Source organism: Urocitellus parryii, chromosome 2 (genome assembly GCF_045843805.1).
Source record: "Urocitellus parryii isolate mUroPar1 chromosome 2, mUroPar1.hap1, whole genome shotgun sequence".
Lineage (NCBI taxonomy): Eukaryota > Metazoa > Chordata > Mammalia > Rodentia > Sciuridae > Urocitellus > Urocitellus parryii.
In genome coordinates this window covers 201,352,400-201,374,480 of record NC_135532.1, presented here as the reverse complement: position 1 = coordinate 201,374,480, position 22,081 = coordinate 201,352,400, and positions in this window count along the sequence as shown.

The following is a 22,081-nucleotide window of genomic DNA, read 5'->3' as shown; positions in this document are numbered from 1 at the left end:
ATTTCCACACTAGAAAAAGTTAGTTAAGATTTGAAGAAACCTAATCAGGATCCACTCTATTAACTAATATTTCCTTTTCAATAGTTTTTACTATTATATATGCCAGGGGCAACTATGGCAAACATTTAAAATTTCCAAATATTGCCCTGTGAAATAGCACATGGGAGCCTGAACATGTATAAAAGATTGTTAGAAATAATTTCTCATTGATGAGACAAGTAATTATTGAGCAGAAATATTGGGCAACCAAGTCCCACTTGTGTGACTGAAGAATAAGAAACCCCAGTTTAAGGCTAAGAATCTTGCATCTTCAAGATAGCACACTGGATCTAGAGTCTCTTTGACTTGTTACCCAACCCTCAGTGTGTAGGAGGGTCCTTTGCCTGTTACTGTTTGAAGGCTGATTGAATTTGCAGCAAAACTTCCCAAGGTGGCATCCCCAAAAGAGAACAATGACTACCTCTAGGTTATTGGAAAAGGCTGTTTGTTTTTGTACCTGAGTAGTAAAAAATTTTATATTTGCAAAAAAAATCAGTCTGTAACTCATTGTTTGTTTTTACTTAAACCACCTGGTAGTGAGGTTGTATGAGAAGTGACATTTAACTCTTACTGGCTCATTGCCAATGGTCAAAATATGAACAATATTGTTAATTTACGATATCATCCTATTAAAGAGGTGAACTGAACTCTGGTTCAGGTTATTCAGTTTTGCCAGAGAAAGTCATGATCAGTGAGGATGATTTAGATCATGCTGCATAACCAGTGGACTTAAAATAACAAAAGAGCACTTCTCCTTGACACTATATGTCTATTACAGGCTAGCATGGCCTCTCTGCTTATGGTAGCAAGTAAGATAAGCAGTATAACATGGCAACTCCATCTCAAATATGCAGAGCAATGAAAGAAAACCAACAATTAAATGCTCTGGCCCCCAGCATAACACTTAACTGGCCACTACTCAGTTTCTAGCTCCATCTAAATCACAGAGGGCTAGGAAATGAAGTGCATTTCTCTCATGTGCCCAGAACAGGGGAGAATCAGAAATACTTACTGTTTAAATTACTGTAGGAATTCAGTACCTATAATTTAAACTGAATGTTTCTGCTTTGACTGGACTATCCTAAAGTGAAAGTATATCCTAAAATTATACTTTTTTTCCCCAAGAGAAAAACAATTAAATCTGGTTTTGCTATTTAACTAAGGTTGAAATCTATATGACTGAAATTTATGCTAACTCAAACATCCTAGAATATGAGCAGGCCAATTTAAATATATAAATGATATTTTAAAAATCATTATTTTGCAATGGGAGATCCTTCTTAAAGAATGGAAATATATTTACAGATTTCAACACAAATGGATAAATCTTTATGTGCATACTAATGACAATGAGTCATTATGAGTTAAATGGAGATTTATGGGTCCTGAATTAATATTATGATTTACTATATCTGTTATTCAAGTACAAAAAAATCTACATTTTATAGTACACACATTTAATTCTGAAGCAGCAATTGCTTGGTTCCTGGGATTACATTTTGAGGAGGAATCTGGATGGTTGGCTCCAAGTAGCAAGGATCGTAAGCATGAATTGAATTGGAGGAAGATTAAGTAGGGGTTTTACCAGTATATGGCAAATTTTACTTAATTGTCAAAATTATATTATTAATAAATGCATGAAGAGAATATTTGACTCAGTAGTCTCAAGAACATGGGATAAGATAACAATGCAGTGATACAGCCTCCCTGTGACACATGGAAATCTTGAAAAGCTGATACAGAGTTGGGCCCATTTCAAATCATACCATTCTCTTTATAGATGGTTCTTAACTTGGTAGTTCTCATCCAGGCTCATGTATCCAACTTCTTACTCAGTAGTTACAATTTGATAGACCAAAAATGTCAATCTTTATTCATCCAAGGTCATATTCTTTATACTCATTCCCAAAATGCCTCTCCTGAAACCTTTTCCATCTTTATTAATGCAAATATTCCTTTAGCCACTCAGACCAAAAACCTAGGAACCATACTTGATTCCCCCTTTTCCCTGCTGTTTAATTAAGAATTCTTTTTTTTTCAATCACTCAGCAAAGCTATACTTTCTTTAAAGATTCCTTCCAGACTCAGGCTGCTTCCTGTCACCTCCTTCATTACCAACCTTGTCTAAACCACAATATTCTCTCATATGGACAGTTGTAATACCTTCCTAAGGGTCTCTTCAGAGATGTGCAGGTAAATGTTTATAAAAACTTTATTTTAAAATAATAAATGTTTTGATGTTATAAAAAAAAATAGAAGGAAAAAGGAAGAAGGAAGAGAAGAATGATTAAGGAAAAGAAAGAAGGAGGTAAGAAAGAAAGAAGAAGGAAGAGGAGAAAAAAGGGGGAAAATAAAAGATGGAAGGGAAAGAAGGAAGGAGAAAGAAAAGGAAGGATGAGTAAAGGGAGGGAGGAAGTAGGGAAGGCATATAGGCAGGCAGACAGACAGGCAAGAGGAAAGGGAAAAGAAAGAACAGAAAGCTTACAACCACTGCAGAATCTCAGGACGTAAGCACTCACATCATGGCTAACTGAGTCCCAATGGCATGATCTGGAAAGAGAGGAGCCCAGTGGTGTCTAGTGAGTTGAGAGGAGTGAGTCCCAACACCATAATGGTTCTTCCTTCTTTCACAGTTTATATAACCTTTTCATCATGACACAGCAGCCAGTGACATCTGTGTCTGAAGATGCACTCCTCGACCAAAAGCCTACCAGAGATGTTTACCAATCCACTCAGAATAAGATCTCAAGTCTTAACATGAACTTCACAGCCCACACTGTACCCAGGCCCCCACCATCTAACTCTCGGGTCTCATCACCTGTCGCCCCCACATGGCTCACTGCACTGCAGCCCACCTGGCCTCTCCACTTGTTTTTGAACATACCAAGCATGCTCCACCACAGAGCCTTTGCACCTCTGGTTTCCCCCCCTTGGAACACTCTTTCCCTAGGTATGTGCCCAGTACTCTCCCTTACTTCCTCCTGGGCTTTGAATAAATAGCACCTAATCAGGGAACCCTGTCCTGAACATCAGACATAAAATGGCACAATGACCTTCACTCTTCAATCCTTCAGCTTACTTTATGGTTCTTTATAGCACATTTTACCACCTGACATTTATACAGAGTTATAATTATCAATATTTATTAGTGTCTGTCTCCTTAAGGATACAACTATTGGTTCACAGCTATCTCCCAGTTCCTATAACATTTTTGTCACATAATAAAGTAATAAAATCTTATTGACTAAAGAGACATACAGTACACAAGCAAATAAGCAAAGAAGGCGATTTTGGGCAATGAAAAGTTCCACAAAGCAAGGAAAGGAGGATGGAGAGTGATCTCATGGTGGGGGCAGCATGGGCCTGTGGATGACCGATAGCTCAGATCAGAATGACAGTGTAGTATAGTCTGACATGACAAATAAATTGATTGCAGGATAAAAGAGTATAGCAGCTTTTCAGATGATTTAAGGGTCTTAGAAAACATTAAAACAAATTAGATTGTTAAGATGTGTTCTCAAAAACCATACATTGAATTCTGGAATGATAAAATAAACAAAAAAAAATTACATTTCATTTAAAGGAGAAGGGAAAGAGGCAGAAAGTTTACCCCTTCTAGTTCCCATTCCAAGTTTTCAATTGGGAGGCGTATTATAGAATTCAAGGAGAAACCCTTATACCTATACAAAACTTGACACTTCTAAAGTTTACATTTTTAAATGTATTTATCATAGTTATCTTGTTCATAACCTTTGAAAACAAGCAGGACTTATTAATCCCATCATGAGAAGAAAGAACAGAAGACGCACAGAAGGTAATACCTTTGCAAACATGAAAAGGCTAGCAAGTTAGTGAACCAGGCTAGAAGCCATTGTTCTCACATACTTTGTGACATTGTGTCCATCCTGATATGATGCCTCCATGAAAATTGGGGAAAGGTTACTTGGAGCTCACCAATCTGCTCTATATGAACTCAGAACCCCCGGGATAATTAATTTATATTTAAATCCCACAGAATTAAAGATAGTCTTTGCATGCAGGGCAGGAAGGCCAAGAGTAGCAATAACTTTCAAAGATTCCTTACTGATTCCACATTAAGTCTAGTTGGCAGTTTTAAGACCTTCTGCCCATCCCAGACCATTTGCCCAAGTCTCTGAACAGGAACAAAAGCAAAGGGAGGGGAAGGCATAATCTGTCCCTGCTGCAATATCTTACTACCTTCTTGTTCCTCACATTTGTTTCTGTCACAATTTAGCCATCTTTTAAAAAGTTTCCTGCAAACCTCCAATCAGTTGTGATTTCTTTCTTTAAAGTCTTTCTTATGAAAGATTCCTATCTTGCTTAGTATTATAATTAGTTGAGGGAATGTTAAATATCGCATTTCCCCCAAAGAAATATCAATTATTTGAGAAAAAAGAAGACAGTTCTTTCAGTATTTTCTTCAATTCTGTAATCTGTTTGCAGAGACACATAGTGGAGAATCAGTAAATATTTTTGGAATTTAATGCAATTGGTTCAAAGAAAAAAATATAACCTACAGACTGGTGTTTCCAAAACATTATTTAAGGGAGAAGGAAAAGATATGGAAGATGCATGAAATTGATACAGGAAATTATTTGAGAGAATGGAGAAAATAGAAATAAATGGAAGAAGTCTGCTGTGTCAGTAGCAGCTGGCACAATGCAGTCCACATTAGCTACAGAGTAAATGTCTGAGGAATGAATAAATGAATGAATGCACAAAGAGAATATAAGATGATAAAGAACTTTTGAAATACGACCTTAAAAGTAAGTCTATCATTTTAAGCCAAATGGGCAGATTCTAATAGAAACTGGGTTTTTGGTATAAAATATACTATTCAAGGGATGAGAGGAAATATAGCCTTCATTACCTCCCATATTCTTTTGTTGTAATACATATTCCTAATTACATTAATTTGAAGCATAGAACAATTCTGTGAGTGGCAGAAAGAAGAAACATGTTCCCACTCACTTACAGATAAGAAGCAGGATCTGAAAGCTTAAGTCTCTAGGTTAAGATCTGAATCAGGGGCAATGTCAAAACTTGAACCAAGATCCTCCAACTCCTTGACATTCTAACTCTGACCCACAGGCTAGCAGCACTGTCTCCTTTTAGGGTTTTGATAGAAATACCCAATCGCAGTCTCCTCCCCAGACTTGAATCAGAATTTGAATATTAATAATACCCTTAGATGCCTCCAATTTGAAGGAATATTAAAGTTAACTGCTTTTGCTGACATAAAACTGGATATAAATTGACTGCTTTCAAATATATACATATCACACTCCCACACATATACGATATATTTATAACAAAAAAGAACCATCATATGGAAATGTTATCTTTATTTAGTAATATTGAGTATTATTATAACATTCTTATATTCTATAAATATAACTCATAATGACACAAATAATATAATATCCAATTTTATTACATGACATTATATTTTATATAAAATGTATAATAATAAATACGCATTAGAAAGGAACATAGTTTAGGTCCATGAATATAACCTTTGAATAAAAAAAATATATATAAAGGAATAAACCTTCTTTTAATTAAAGCAAAATTGAGCAGTCTGGTAGGAGTTGAAGACAGTGTATTCAATCATTTCTATGAGAAATAAGAATACAAAAGGGAACACAAAGTAATACAGCAAACGTAATAGTTGGCATCCATCTGTAAAAATGAAGTATTGAGAGATGCTTATTTTAACACATGTTAACATTGGGGGTGGGGGGAGGTCTGCATATACACATAAACATACACAATAGCTACCCAGAATGGATTTGATGCTCAACAAAAATAGGAAGGATGTGACATGCTAATCAAGGAAAATTGCTTTGGGTGATCTTATGTTACAGTAATAATAAATAATAATGTTTGGAAGTCAGAGCAATATGGAGCCTAAACATAGCTTCTTATTATCAAACACATTCTTCATCTTTCAAATAAATAAAATGGACAGGGGTGGGAAAGTCATTTCTCCTTTCAGAAGGGAGATGATGTTTTTATTTTACATTTTTTAACATTCAGGTAAAGAATTTTTTTTAAGTGGTTGAAAGGTCAGAACCGAGTTTCACTCAATTACCAAAGGTTTCCAATGTGAGGAGTTGTGCATATATTTAAATTTATACCCATTTCTATCTACTTATTATTTTTTCACCTGAGTAAATTGGGAAGGTGGCATATAAAGTCACCTTTATATGTCAATATAAATTGATAATATTAATTGAGCTAGTTCTCTAATGGTAAGTAAAATTTTCTAGCAAAATTTTAAAAAATCTATTTTGTGTTATCAAAAGGGAGATGGTTTCTTTAAAAAGTCTAAAAAGACAATTTTCTATTTAAAATTGAAAGACAATAATGCTTATAAATGTAAATTTAGATCAAATATCAAAATTATTTTCTTTAAATGCCCGACATCAAATAAATCTTTGAAAACCTGCTATAAATATTATGCATTAATGTACTCTTAAATTTTGGGAATAGTATTTGAATGAAGTAAAAGTTCCAGGTTTCATGGCAGAAGGAAGAGAATTTGCTGGTGCTGAAATTGTGTACATATTTCCAAAGTTATTGAAGTAATATAAAACCTTTTACAATTTATGTTGACTTCAAAGTTTTCAAAAATATAATATTAGCATGTTCAAATGATTTTTTCCAACTACAAAAACATTTTATGCAATGAGTATTCAAACACATATTCCACACATGCACATGGGTACACAATATCATCTAAGCCTGTGGGAGTTTCCTTCGTATTTAGGATTGATTGCATTTGTCCTACAAAAATTGTGCAGGATCCTCTGAGAACCTAGACTTTCTGTGAAATACTTCCTTATGCTTAAAAGCACAATGCAGGGTTCTGTAATCATCTTACTTACTCTTTATTTAGACTTTGTGAAGGATGGTATCCTTAGAATCCTGGCAGTCATGTTCATAACTGTATTTGTGACCATGAAGCCTTTTGTGATATAGCAACACCTGTGATGTGATGAGAGTGGAAACTAGGAACTATAAGTTGGATAATTCTGGGAATTCATAATGTACATGTACATTTGATTTAAAGTAAAAAGAGTTATATTTAGATGATTTTCTCTCATAGCAAAAAATTCAAGGTGCTTTCTTCTCACATTTGACTGTGGGGTCCACAAAGAAAGATTATATGTTAGTTATGTTTCATAGCAACATACTTGGCCAAAAACATACTCAGATTAATCAACCAATTTGTGGGATATCTTGTTTGGGAAGGTAAACTAAAATCACAATAAAAATCTCCCATGTATTATCACAAAGTAGACTGCCGAGTTTCTACAAAACATGTCACCATAGAACTTCTTGTTTCAAGTCATAAGACCACAATGGAATCCACACAGAATTCTGCTATTTATTATTTAGCCAAATATATGTATACTTATAATCAACCTATATTTAGAGATTTTGCCTATAACCTATTCATAGTAATTTAGTAGATAAAGATCAGTTGGGAATTAAGTGGCTTATCTGTCAAAAATGTGCATTTCAGTTTCTCTATACTAGTTACTCAATTTCTTTTTTTTTCCTAACAATCTCATCCCAGATGCCAAGCAAGTTAATACTCCTGAGAAAATGAATAAAATTAAATGACATGTAGTACAAAAGTCTACACTGCAGATATTCTTTGTATCAGTTATAAAAAAATCAGAGGTGACAGAGTGAAGCTGAGTTAGAGACACAGTCAAGGAATGTCTAGCAATTTCCAGAATCCTGATGTCAGGATTCAGTTACGTGTGATTAGGCAGTTGTATATCAGAGTACATAAGTGTTTTGATTGAAGATGTATAGAGGGGAAAAATATGTTTATCCAGATAAGTTAGAGACATTATATAAACTATATGAATTGTTGATAAAATAGCTATTTACAAAAATAATTGCTGCTTTTTTTGTAGTGCTATACATAGAACTCAGGGCCTCACATAGTCATGACAAGTGCTGTACCACTGAGCTACATCCTAATCCTAGACAGTTTGATGAATGGAAAATCTAAACTCATAGATCTCTTAGTGGTCATAACTTACCTACAAAGAGGCATTCAGAGAGGAAATTTGGTAACGGTGTGCTTGTAAATGTTTAACAACCAATCAAAACAAAAATAGAAAGAAAGAAAAGCAAAAACCCTAATTTCTCATTTGCTAGTTCTATGGTGCAGATACTTCTGCTATAGTTGATTTCAAGATCAGAAAATGATATCATTGAAGGTAGAGTTTTGGAAAATATAGTTAAAATCCTTTTATTCAACCTAGTTTAAGCCAGCTTCAGCTCGTCATGAAATTTGATCATATTGTTAATAAATAGTTTATGAAAAAGTTGGTTAAACAATTTCTAAAATATAATTCCCTTCTTAGAAATACTCTATACACATTGGTCTTTTGAAAGCTCAAAAACTGTTGTACATAAGAAAGCTATTGTAATATAGGAAATCTACATCTAAGGCAGCATCCCTTACACATTTATTTGACTCCTGGAATTTTTTCCCAGAAAATATAAAATACATTTGAGAATAATGTTTACCAGGTTCCTATTTAGGAAATATGCCTATAGACACACACTTCTAGTCTCAGAACACATAGTTGCCTTTTAGTAATCATTACTGATTACTCTCTGTTTATAAAGGCCATAAGAAAAAGGCTTAAAATAATATACAAGTAAATAGAGGAGAGTCTGCCCTGACTTTCATGCAATTAGATAATTGGTGTAAACACACGTTTCATAACTTATTAGGGAGATATTTACTGAGCACATACTATATTCAAAGCACAATCCCAACACTAAGGCACTGGAAATTTTCAGTCTCTTTATTATAAGGGGAAATACTCTTCAGGCAAGAGTGGGGTGAGGGCAAAGCACAATAATTACTCTGAAATTTAATTCAAAGTAATATTTAAATATAATTTAACCTTTTGTATGAGTGTAATTTTTGTTTCAAATTACATACAGTTGTAGATATTAATCATCCATTTAATAAATCAGATAGAAACTTTTTGAGGAAAAAACTGTCACTTCCTCTAGATATTTAATATTAAATGTTCTTATCTGCATATTACTAAGTTAAAGTAATAGCATTGTAATAACTATCAATCTGCCTGTATAAGAATGTTTCCAAGTGTTATGTAGTTATGTGTGCCCAAATTTGCAAGTTAGTATAATTTATGTTCACATATAAATATTCATGAAACCAAATATGTTTTTGAAAAACAAAGAAGCAAGACCAGGCTGAATGTTAACTCGGAAGAAATAAAAACAGTTCAACTGTCTGTCTTGCAACAGATTTTATGGCATAGCTTCATTTTACTTTGACCCTCAACTCACAAATAATCCAAGGAATGTATAAGCCTTAGTGTATTTTGTTTTTTGTTTTGTTTTCCTTTGGAGAATTGACAGGTAATATTTTCCACTGAAGAAATATCTGGCACTTGACCTTTGGCAGAAAGTAAGATATGTTGTTACATCAGAGCAACTTTGATGTTTAATTATATTAGTATTATGTAAATGATTTAAAGATACTAGAATAGCTTAAGATAGTATGTTCATGGATTTTACCAACATAAAAACTATTATTAGACTAAAAGAGTGACACTTCAGTAGTTCATTTTCTATACCATGTTTTTCTCACTATTCAATAAAAGAAACTAATATATTTGAATACACTCAAAGAAATAAAACAACATTCATATGTTTAGCCTGGAACCCATGTTTACCCAGGTCAAAACTAGGTACCACCATGGAGGAATGCGCCAGAATATAATTTTCTGGTTTCTCGATTGAAAGCATAAAATTGTTGCTATCGTGATCACAAACACTTAATTGCTTTTTCAAACCTCCGAGAAAATTTTCCTTCAAGGTAAGTATTTGAAATGAATATCTACACACAACAAGACCATATGGTACTCATTTATAATGAAATACCCAGCTTGTTATATGAGTAGAATTTTTGTTACAAATTACATACAGTATGCACATATTACTCAGTCACCTAATACCTCAGTTACAGAGAATCTTTTCAAGAAAGGAAAAGGTCATTTTTCCTTAAGTGTCCAATATTAAAAATACTTTTGATAAATAAATTTAATGAAAAGGTTTTTTTTAAAGCCTTGTCTTTCGGATCATCCTATTTTTTTTTTTTTTGTTCCATGATTTTCATGATATACTTGCAAACAAAAACTGCTTGAAGGATAAATTGCATGGACCATCTATAGTTAATTAAACATAGTTGAAAGATAACCAAATCTGTGCTCTTTTCACATTGGGTTGTGAAATTGTACTTGCCTGCATTATGTATGGTTATTATAGTAGATCTTTCCTCAATGTTATAGAAGATGCTACATTTTATATCTGTTAAACTTTTATTCAGATAGTATTAGGTGCTAGTATGTAATATTACAGATTCAATTTTAAAGCTAAACATCTTTCAGAAAAGCAAAAAACTTTATATTTGAATCTATAGACTCATGTATCAAGCATTGAATAAAATACAAAGGCATGAAGTAAGAACAGAATTATTATCAGAGGCTATTGATTTTTACTACAGATTTGAATTCCCCATAAGCATATTTTCAAAAGCAGAGGATACCTTACTCTTTCCTAAAATAGTAACACCATACCAAGGAAGTTTCTCACTATGAGATCTAATCATGGAAATGAACATAAAAATAGGAACATGTTGGGCAGGACACCAAAGAGAATCAGGTCAGCAAAATTCATAAGAACATATATCTGTATTACAATCCAGCCAAAAAGGGAAATATTTTTAAACGCTATCTATAGTAAAGCTATATTAACAATAGGCTGTATGGTCTTGCCAAGGGGGGGGTGTCTTGACCCTTGACCTCTGTTCCCATAAAAGCCTGAGAAATGAAAACCATGTTTATCATCGCTGTTTTGTTTTATACAAATTTACTCTTTATTTAAACTTGTATAAGGAAAAAAAAAATTCTATTCTGAAATAGCCCAAGTCTGGTTCTTAACAGTCATGTGACCTTTTTTTTCTGCCAGCCATGTGCTCCGTATCATTTTACTCTGAAATAACTATGCGGATTTCAGCTCAACCTGCCTTTGCTTATAATGCATGACATACCCGGTGAGGGAGCCTGAGAACAGACTCCCTTGAAAAGCAAGGTTCTCATAGTTGGCCTGTAACCATGGAAGCAGATGCCGTTTTCTTCTTACCCTGCTTACCTCTTTGCAGCCTCGAGCTGCTCCCTATTGTTAAAAGGGGTACGCCTTGATTTTTCTTCATCATGACCGAACTTGCCTCTTCTTCAAAAGGCATGATGCTGCAGGTCATTGGTCTAGACTGTTTGCACGGTCCAGAGAACAGCCTTGATGTAACCCTTGCTCCGTCTGAGCCACACCACCAGCCGTGCATCTGCAGACTGTAGGGGGACATTGGAGATCTGTATTTGAAAAGAAGTCTGTCTGATTTTGCCATTGTGCCTTTTCACTCATCGATCGAATGAATATCGAACCTTCTGTCGTTGCATGTGTGAAATAGATAGCTTAGCAAGCACTTTTGTGCCCAACCTGTGCAGTGGGCCAAGAGGTTTTCCTTTCAGTCTCAAGAATTTTTTCTTCAGACTTTATGAATTTCGTGTTAGCTTAAATCATTCATATGCCTTTATCACACTGTTACTGTTTCAGTGACTTCCTCAGCAGACTTTCTCTTGGTGTTAGAGCATTTTCTTTCCTGTCAATTGTTTGTTCTCTTTTGTAGCTTTTTAAGGTCTTTGAACTTCACTCGTTTCTGACTACAAGTGGCTTAACTTTTACTGTACCCTACGAAGCCAAAAAGTTGAGGTGTCCTTCTAAGGAGTTGGTGCGGTTATGTCTATCATTTAACAGGCTTAATTCCTGAAAGGTGAACTTGAACTGCCTCGAGGTAATTTCAGTGATTTGTAAGAGTAAGTAAATCAAATAATCACATTGATTTTAAGCTAAACAAAACTGTTTGATAAGCTCTGTTTAAAGGAAATATTTCTTCTTTGTTTTTGCCCCTTTAACTATTTGTGAAAATATTCTGAAACAATGAAATATACTTAAAAGCACATAAATGTATTGTGGTTTCTGAAAGGCACATAAAGTCACTGTGATTTAGTATGCTAAATAAATATCATTTACTTGTCATATATCTCTGATGGTATGATTTAATTAGAAAATAAACAATATGAAAATGTTTAGATTTAATTTCTTAATACAATTAGAATTCACTGATTGTTATCAATAACCAATGTTAATAATAAGCAATAGCAACTATACCACCTGCTAATTCTAAAATGTCTTTTACTATGTCCTTGCAAAATCAGAACAACTTCAAAATGCCTCATCTGTTTATCTTCAGTATATTACTTGAAAGCATTGTTAGTGCCACCAGGTTTTGTTTTGCTGAGTTTCATTTTAAGAAGCCAGTATTTCATACTTTAAGGCATACATATTTTCTCTAATTGCCACAGGCAAAGGGGAGGTCCACAGCAGAATAAAGAAGGTTATTGTGACAGATGAAACATAATTCACAATGAGCACTCTTTTCATCCAGCCTTAAGTAGCAGAGGATTACTTGCAAGCTGAATTTTGTGGCAGAATGTATCAGCTGGTCTTATTAATGTACAAAGACAGAGCAAAGGCAGAAAAACCTATTTCTCCAGCTGGGTGGTGGTTATTTCCTGCGTGTCTGTTTAGGGATCTTATTTTGTTCCACCTAAGATAGAAGAATGCTGTCCAGAAGAGAGTCCAAGGAAACGCAGGGAGCAGGCGGGGAGGGTAGGAAATCAGAAACCTAAAGCAATAAAAGTTGTGATTTTCTCTACTAGATCATGATAAATGCTGAGTTAATATCTTTCTACATTCTTTGGCATGCCTATGAAATAAAGACATACTTTTTTTCAACAAACATATGAGCTGCAAAAGTAGGTAAATTTTATTTCATAAATTTTGTTTATTTTCTCTAGATGATTTTGGTCTCTTTCATGTTCTTCATTACAAATAGTTTATTAGATTTCCAGATGAGGGTTTAATATCAAACTTCAGTTCAATAGGTACTGTGCTTATTTGAATATTTTACTTGCTTTCAATGGATTGTTTCACTTTTAATGAAGGATTTTATTTGATCTTTGTAACACTTTTATATTTAAATACAAATGATTTTTTTTCTTTCTATCTTTAATGAGTTCAGATTTTAAATTAACTTAGGCAAAAAAAAAGTATACTTGATAAATATCTGTGCATAATAAAAGCATCCCAGATTATAAAAGCCATTATAGTGCATTTGTTTTAAATAGATTTTTATTTATATTAACTATTTGCATTCAACTATTCCTGGAAATCATTTGCTTTTGATTGTCTAAGACTCCATAGGAGCTACAGTGGAAGTAGTTTTCTGTCTGTAAAAGGGAGAGTATGCAGCCGACCTGTCTGCCAGCGCACCTACTGTTACAGAACTTGCAACGCAATGTTCTTTCTCTACTATGTTATTGTCAGTCATGCTTTGTTATTCCAAAAAGGTTAAAAAAATCTAAATTCTAAATGAGGTCTTTCTCAATTTATTGGATCTATTTCATATTTCAAATATTGTAATGAATAATTCAAATGCACTGGATTTATTTAAGTATTCCCTTAAAGAAAGCATAAAGACTATAATCCACAAATACTTGTCATATATTTTTTCTTAAAGCACAGTAATGTGGCTCTTTTGATATATAAATTATGCAACTCACATCACTGAAAAGAATCTCTTTTTTATATTGATTTTGTTGCTAAAAATTTAATAAAATATGTAATAAACTTCTTTCATTTTAAAATTTAACAGTTTACATTATTACTGCCTTACTGACTTATTTCTATTAACTGATTTTTCATTTCTCTTTTTGCTGTAATTGAATTCTTTATGTTCAAAAAGTAGTAATTTAGAAATAAAAAGTATGATTATTTCACAATTGCAGAAAACATAAAAACTCATATGATTATAATTTATTTTGGGATGAAAATAATTTTCCTCTGCTCCTCTACAAAAACACTGAATTAATACATACATATGTCTGAGAAATGTTTTCAAAATATTATTTTATATGTCTTAGTTAATAAAATAATAGATAATTTCAAAAGAAAAGTATAAAGATAAATATGTAGACAGATATATATATGGTAATTATTGCCAGATTATCTACAGAGACTTTTTATTTGCAGTTTTCATGTCGTTCCTAATAATTATGGGAACAAGCCTCTGTGCATGCCTTTGCACTTGGTAAAATTTTCTAGTGTTGCTGTTATTTCATGATTATTATTTTATATAATTCCTTTGAAACAACCATGTAATTTATTATTGGAAAATATGAATGACTGAAGTGATATTTTTAGCTAACCAGAGGGGGGAAAAATTTAAGAATGAAGAAGTTGTTGTAGAAATTGTTTCAGCATTGTGGTTCATAGTACAATGTTTTAAATAATAGGTATTGTTTTACTCAGAGTTGAACTTGGGATCAAACAAAGCATGTTGAATGTTTATATCTAAAAGTAAAATTTACTTGCAATCAATGAACATTTTAAAATATGGGGAAATAACTTTCTGAATCTGAGAGTGATATTTAGTACTATGATTGCATGTCAGTTTTATTTTTAAAATAATATTTTACAACCTAAAAATGATGTCACCATATTGTTTTTTTTTTTTAATTAAACTGAACACTACTCAACATGCTACTGCAAAAATAATAAAATAGAGGCCAGACTATTTTTATTTTCACATATGATCTTTGCAGTCAGCTACTGTTTCATCCAAAATTTATTTCCTGTGTTTCAGGCCAGAACATTTCTCATATTGCTGTCTCCTTCACTCTCCCTAAAACACATTTTGCTATAAACTTCTGCACCAATGACTAGGAGCAACTCAAATAGCAGTAGCAGTTCAGGAAGCAACCCTGTGAATGTAAAAAATCACAGACTTTGATTTTATAAGACAAGTTGGATAGGAGTCAAAATTGCCACATGCGGTGTGAAAAAATGCCACCCTGGTGTGAACAAAAGGTTTAAAATGGAGTCAAGAAGCGTGCAAGCTGGATGTCTAAGCTTTTCCTGTGAATTGTCTGCCACAACCTGCAGGGTATCAAGTGGGCTGGGAAGAATAGAGAGCTCTTGGAAGCTACAACTGAGAAACATTGGGAGTCAAATGTGTTAGTTTTTTTTTTTTTTTTTTTTTTAGTTTTTTGTTTTGTTTTGTTTTTATTTTGTTTCATTTTGTTTTGTCTCATTTAAGCATCATTACACTACACTGTTTTACCCAAAACATAAAACAAATTAAAATAAAGTCACATAATGTGTGAAGAAACTGTTGCTTACAAATGAATTGTTAGGTTTTCTTTCTTTTTTTTTTTTGCATTCTTTATTTATAGCAAAGTGAAGTTACCAATTGCATTTTATGTTCTAAATTTCTTCTTATGTAGACTTCAGTTTATTTACAAAAGGGTGAATAGGAAATGAGATTCAAAGTCCTGAATACTAGAATAAAAAAAAATGTAATTATACTTCTCATGTATGTTTTTCTTCTTAATTATCATGAAAAGATAGAGGAAAAAGAATAACAGTTCAATATTGAACAAACATTATTGTAACAAACATTTCATTTCTTAGCAAATAATATAAAAATAATTGTCAATTCAGCAGAAATGGTCCTTTAGGAAAAAATGCTACTATGTTAATTAAATACATTAATATTTCACCTTTCTGAATATTTTACAATTTAAACATTTATACCGACAAAAATATTTGTTAGCCACAAATAATCTTGGTAAGTCCAAAGTTAAACCATTTTCATTGGCCTATATAAATAAAAAAAGGCAAGTCAATTTTAAGGACAATTAAAATGCATACCATTGTGTCACTCCAATAATCTTAATATGTTTATAAGGCACTATTCTATGAATGCTAATTACATGATAAATTATGAATTGCATTTAAAGAAAGTAATATTTCCTAGGTGATTGTGAGCTAATCAATACAACACATCTAAATGCAACAAGAAACATCTCTGATGAGCATTGAAAAGACCCTTAAACTTTGAAGCAGTTTTATTACATTTGCATCTTATCTCTTATTAAGGATTGGGTCTAAAGCCAGCAAATCCCATTGGTTATGAATGCAGGTCAAGGCAGGAACATTTTTCTATTTACTCTTTGTAACACTGGATAGAAATCAATCTGTTACTTTCATTACAACCACACAATCAATTCCATTTAAAGAATAATACAACAGCCAAGTCCAAGGACAATATGGATCTTTGGAAAAAGCTCATACCATTTGCAGGGCTCTATTTGATACGGCTCCCTGTAAATTGTTTTCTTTCTAATTAGTGTACATGGTCATTAAAGAAAACATACCTAAACTGATATTGCAACATAAAATCCAACCAAAAATTAAGAGTGTAATCTCCATTTAAGTTGTATTTTTTAAAAATCATGCATTTAAAACAATAAAAACCTTAGGAGGAAGACATCTCTCACATTAACTCTAATGGGATTAAGACATGATTATAAGCCATTTTTATTTCAAGAAAAATTTACAGACACCAAAAATTCTACTTTGAAATTATCATATTAAGTCCTTTATTTTGAATTCCTCTTCCTCTCATATCTCAATGAATGAGTTTATTTTGATTTAATTTATCTTGCTTCAAAATTAACAAAATTTTTGATGTTGAGTTTTCTTGTAAATGGTATATCTCAGTCCACAAAAGAAATATGCCCATTGTTTACTCCACTTACACATCAGAGAACCATCATTTGAAATCATTCTTAAATATCAAACAAAACATAATCTTCATATTTGTAAACTATTTAATAGCACAAGATAAACCACTGTGTACTAACATGTACAGTTGAATGGCTTCAAAGTCCCTTTATTTTATTTTTTCACCAGATTTATTAAGGTATAATCAACAACAAATATATATATAATTTTGTAAGTCCAAAGTTAAACCATCCTCATTGGCTTATATAAATAAAAAAAGACAATTCAATTTTAAGGACAATAAAAATACATACCATTGTGTCACTCCAATAATCTTAATATGTTTATAAAGCACTATTCTATGAATGCTAATTACAAGATAAATTATGAATTGCATTTAAAAATTGCATTCAAATAATTATATATATATGTCTATATACATATATAATTTTATTTCATTTTGTTTTGTCTCATAATGTTGTTGTTGTTTTATCCAAAACATAAAACAAATGAAAATAAAGTCACATCATGTGTGAAGAAACTGTTACTTACAAATGAATTTCATATAACCCTGAAATTTCAGAGTTTGGAAAAGTTTTCTACCTTTAGAAATATATAATTCCAAATTTTATTTCAACATTTCCTGCTTTCTTCAAAGCATTATGACACCACATTTCTCTGTCATCACTGAGTAATATTTTTACTGTAATTATTGTTAATGAAATTCTCTTTCTAGTGACAAGAAGTAAACTGAGTTTAATTCAAGTACAGCCTATAAGGACATGAAGGTACCCTCACATGTCCTGTGTTGGCTAAAATAATTCTGAACGGAAAGAATGTGTTTTTGCTATATTTCTTGAATCTGTAAGTAATGGGTAATGAGCCCAGTGCCAAACCCTTCAGATAGATGGTTGGTGCCCAGAAGACATCTAGAAGACATACTCCTATACATGCCTCCAGAACTCAATTTCTGATGGCCTTGCACACTTTAGACATGGCAGCTATTCAGTTGTCTTCTTTGCAATGGCCTCCCCAACAAAGAGCTTCTAAGTCTATTCCTTCTTCCTCTGATCTCCCTGCCAGGCCATACTCTTCAGACTGGGCAGATACCATCTCAAAAGTGACTTGCACAAATCATGTTCTGGACCGCAATGAACTTAGAGCACATTTGGTATGTGGAGGTCAGAGATAAATAGGGCAAGTCTCTGACAGCAACTCAGATGACACAGAGTGGGCCAGTACAGTGAGAGTCATGTTGGCATAAATGTCAGCTTGGACCATTCATCATGCAATCACTTAAAAAGCCAAAAGGTTATTTCGAGTAAGCGGACCACAACTTAAAAGAAAGATAGGTGTCACTTTAATTTTACACACAGGCAAGCAAACCAAAAGACCTTCTGTGCTGATTTTTACAAGTTTATTTTATCATTTTTTTTAACTGCCATGCTATTTTAAATGTCTCTAAAATTAAAAAATACAGTCTTTAAACTTACATCCCTGACATGGTGTTTCACATTTTCTTAATTTTAGGTTTTGTATGCAACCCCAACACATATCTTTTCAGATCAAAGATAAACTTCCCAAAAATACAGAAATGAGTTCTATCAAAAGAATCCTATCAAAGTTTGTCTGGAATGCCAGGATTTCCTAAAGGAAAATCTGAAATCACTAGCTGTATTTCTTTAGTTTCTTAATTTTTCTGTAACATTAAAAAATAAGAATGAAATGTGATTTATTTTTCTTCTCTAAATTAAATTTGTTCATGGATACTCCATTTTTATATATCAAAGATATAAAACAATACTTTTCAAAATAAAAAATAAAATGGGCTGGGATGTTAACTCAGCAGTAAAGTGCCCCTGGGTTCAATCCACAGTAATATATATAAAAGACTTTATAAACAATATTTCATTTATCCCCAAATCATAGGCCCATGGTTAATATAGTTATAATGTCTAAGTAGGCAATAAAAACTTTGTAAACTTTCATTGCTATCTGGGAATGTAAGTGAAACCCAGTCTATGAACTATACCATTTGCTAATCAAAGAAAATATATTGCACTGTGGTTTGGAGGGGAAAATCTATCTTAATAATTTTTCAAAGCCAACTTGAAAAGCCAAATCATTGCTAGTGCCCCAGTAAGTGGACTCACATGTCTCAATCTCTATTTAATAATTTAAAAATGCAATATAGACCTTGGTAAAATTAGGCTTTGCTATTTAAAGCCAATGCACTTCAATTGTGTATGCAGATGGTCCCAACTAAAATTTGAGTTGTAATTTTTCCACTTTAACAAGGAGAGAAAGTGACGTGAATTGAGTAGAAACTGGACTATAAATTTTGATTTTTTTAATCTTTTCCTGGGCAAACCAGGTGTAGTACCATACTATGTTGTAACACAAGGCATTAGCAGAGAGCTAAAACTCCCAAACAACCACTAAGCTGTGCTGTTCAGTAGAATATCTCTCTCTTAATGATATTCTCAACTTATGATGGACTTATGGAAAAACCCCATCTTAAGTTGAGGAGCATGTACATTTGATTGTGAAACAGTATTTTGAAAATGGAAAACCAGAGATCCCTACGCTCATATTTTACCTAAAGCAAAAGTTGAGTAAAAGTTGGACATGAAGGTATTACTTGAGAACATTATTTTGTTTCCATATTCAGACCCAAAATTTTTTTAAAAGTATATATATTCTAAAAGATGAATATTGAAACTTGCAATGAATTGTCAACTGTTGTTTGTGGATATGAAACATTTAATACAGCTGTATTCTCAAAAAGGCATTTCCTACAATGAGGCAGATATTGAGAATATTTTATACCAATCAGTCCTTTGGTCTGAAATTCATTCATTCATTCAACTGACATTTCTTTATTGCCTCTGGGTTTTCCCAGGTTTTCAGAGAATTTATTTTTCAGTAGAATATGTGTTGCACGTCTATTTGGCAGTTTTCAGGTGCTAAAATTATATTCACAATTTTTTTTTAAGAGAGAGTGAGAGAGGAGAGAGAGAGAGAGAGAGAGAGAGAGAGAGAGAGAGAGAGAGAGAGAGAATTTTAATATTTATTTTTTAGTTCTCGGCTGACACAACATCTTTGTTGGTATGTGGTGCTGAGGATCGAACCCGGGCCGCACGCATGCCAGGCGAGCGTGCTACCGCTTGAGCCACATCCCCAGCCCTCACAAATATTTTTAAATGATTATAGGATTATGTGCGATGATGGAAAATAACAAGAGGGACAAGAAAGAGTTCTCACATGGATGGGACGGTCAGGAAAGTTTAAGAGGAAAGGTCTTCAGAAGGCAAAACATGAAATTAGTTTGAAAAATGAGAACATGGGAAGAAGACCAGGTAGAGAGACTGCACTAGAGGTAGTAGCTTGGTCTAGGGTCCCAAGGCAGGAAGGTACTCAGCATATTAGAAGTCATTAAGAGGAAACCATCATGGCTGGAGCAAACCAGAAAGCAGAGAGGCCAGCTTGGATGGATCTGCTCACCCTCAAGGACTTACAAGTCATAAGGAAGAGTTTCTTTCTTATTCTCAGGGCAGGGGACACCTCCAGAGGATATCATTCAAGATTAGTGGGAATCTCTTTTTAATCCCTTCTGGATTCTAAGATAATTAATTACAACCAAACATATTAGACAGCAGTTCTTAATACTATAAAGCAAATAAAAACCCTGGCATTATTTCACAAATAATTCAGGTTTCTATTATTGCATATTTGGGATATTAATTTATTCATTTTGTCCTCAGACGCTGACGAAACAACTTTCTTCCCCCCCAAAAAACCAATGATAACTTCAGTTACTTCTGCTAGGAATATATGATTCTAGAAGCCAATACATGGGACCATTCTCTATCAAGAACAGGTGTGTCCCCTGACTGTGTACCTACTCATGTAGCAAAATAACACATCAATGAGATTATTTTATTTAATTTTGTTTTCTATTTAAATATTCTACTGAAATTTTTAAGGATATCATAATATACATTTGAATACTTGACTCAAGTATTATCTGTTTATTAATAACTGAATGAACTTGATAGCACATTTATAGCTTGCTTCCTTGCATTGCAATGAAATATTGTACTATTTCCTACTTAATAAACAGGAATATTTACAATTAAAGTTATTGAGAATTTGCAAAAATTAACCATTCAGATCTGTTTTAGGAAGCTAAAATGGGTTCATTAAAAGCAAAAGGACAGGGCTGGGATTGTGGCTCTAGTAGTAGAACGCTTGCTTCACACATGTAAGGCCCAGGGTTTGATCCTCAGCACCATAAAAATAAATAAATAAAATAAAAGTACTGTGTCCAACTACAATGAAAAAATAAATATTTTTTTAAAGGAGCAAAAAAATAAATATTAAAAAAATGAGCAAATCTCTAAAGCCTGGAAAAGCACGCGGGATCATTCTTAGTAGACTGTGGCCAAAGTTATAAGCTACATTATAAAGTGTCTCTGCTGACTGAGATACTAAATCTAAAATTTTTTTTCAGCCTCTTATAAAACCATCACAGCACTATCTATTCTAGATTTTAGATTGTATGATTAATACTAGCATGTTTTAAACTTACCATACAAGTATTATAGTGACTTAATATATAATACTATATAAACTATATAAAATATAAAACATATATGATATTTTATCTGGGGAGTTCTTTTTAGTAATCTTCTCCCCAAACCCATATTCAGTATCTCAATCTTTTTGAAAGAATAATGTACAGTTAGACCCCTTCTTCCTGGAGGTTTATATTTAAGCATGCATAAGATGAAAACAAGGCTGAAAGGAATGCTTAATACTCAAAGGTATAAAAATTTTAAGAATGTTGACAGAGCACATTTCATAAATGTATTAAACAGCTTGGTTTTCATTTAATAGTTTTTTTGATATGGCTCATCTATATGAATAGATACTGAAATGCCCTTTCAATGTTCAATTTGATAAATCTAATTTAAAAACTGAGTTAAAGTTGTTCATATATAAAATCTTATTTATCTTATGTACATATCAGTGCATTATGTTAAAATTGTTCAATTGGAATAGTACTATTTAAAAGATAATAAATTATAAAGTAGGTTTTGAGAAACCTTGCCGGACTTTCAAAGGATGTGTCTCTGAACACATTGAAACTATACAAGACTTAGAATAAGTCCTTCTGAAGAAGATTTATTTAGGGACCACTATACCTACCCTTTTCTCAATTTTAGGAAAAGAATTTTCTTTAAGACCACTTGGAGAGCTGGAG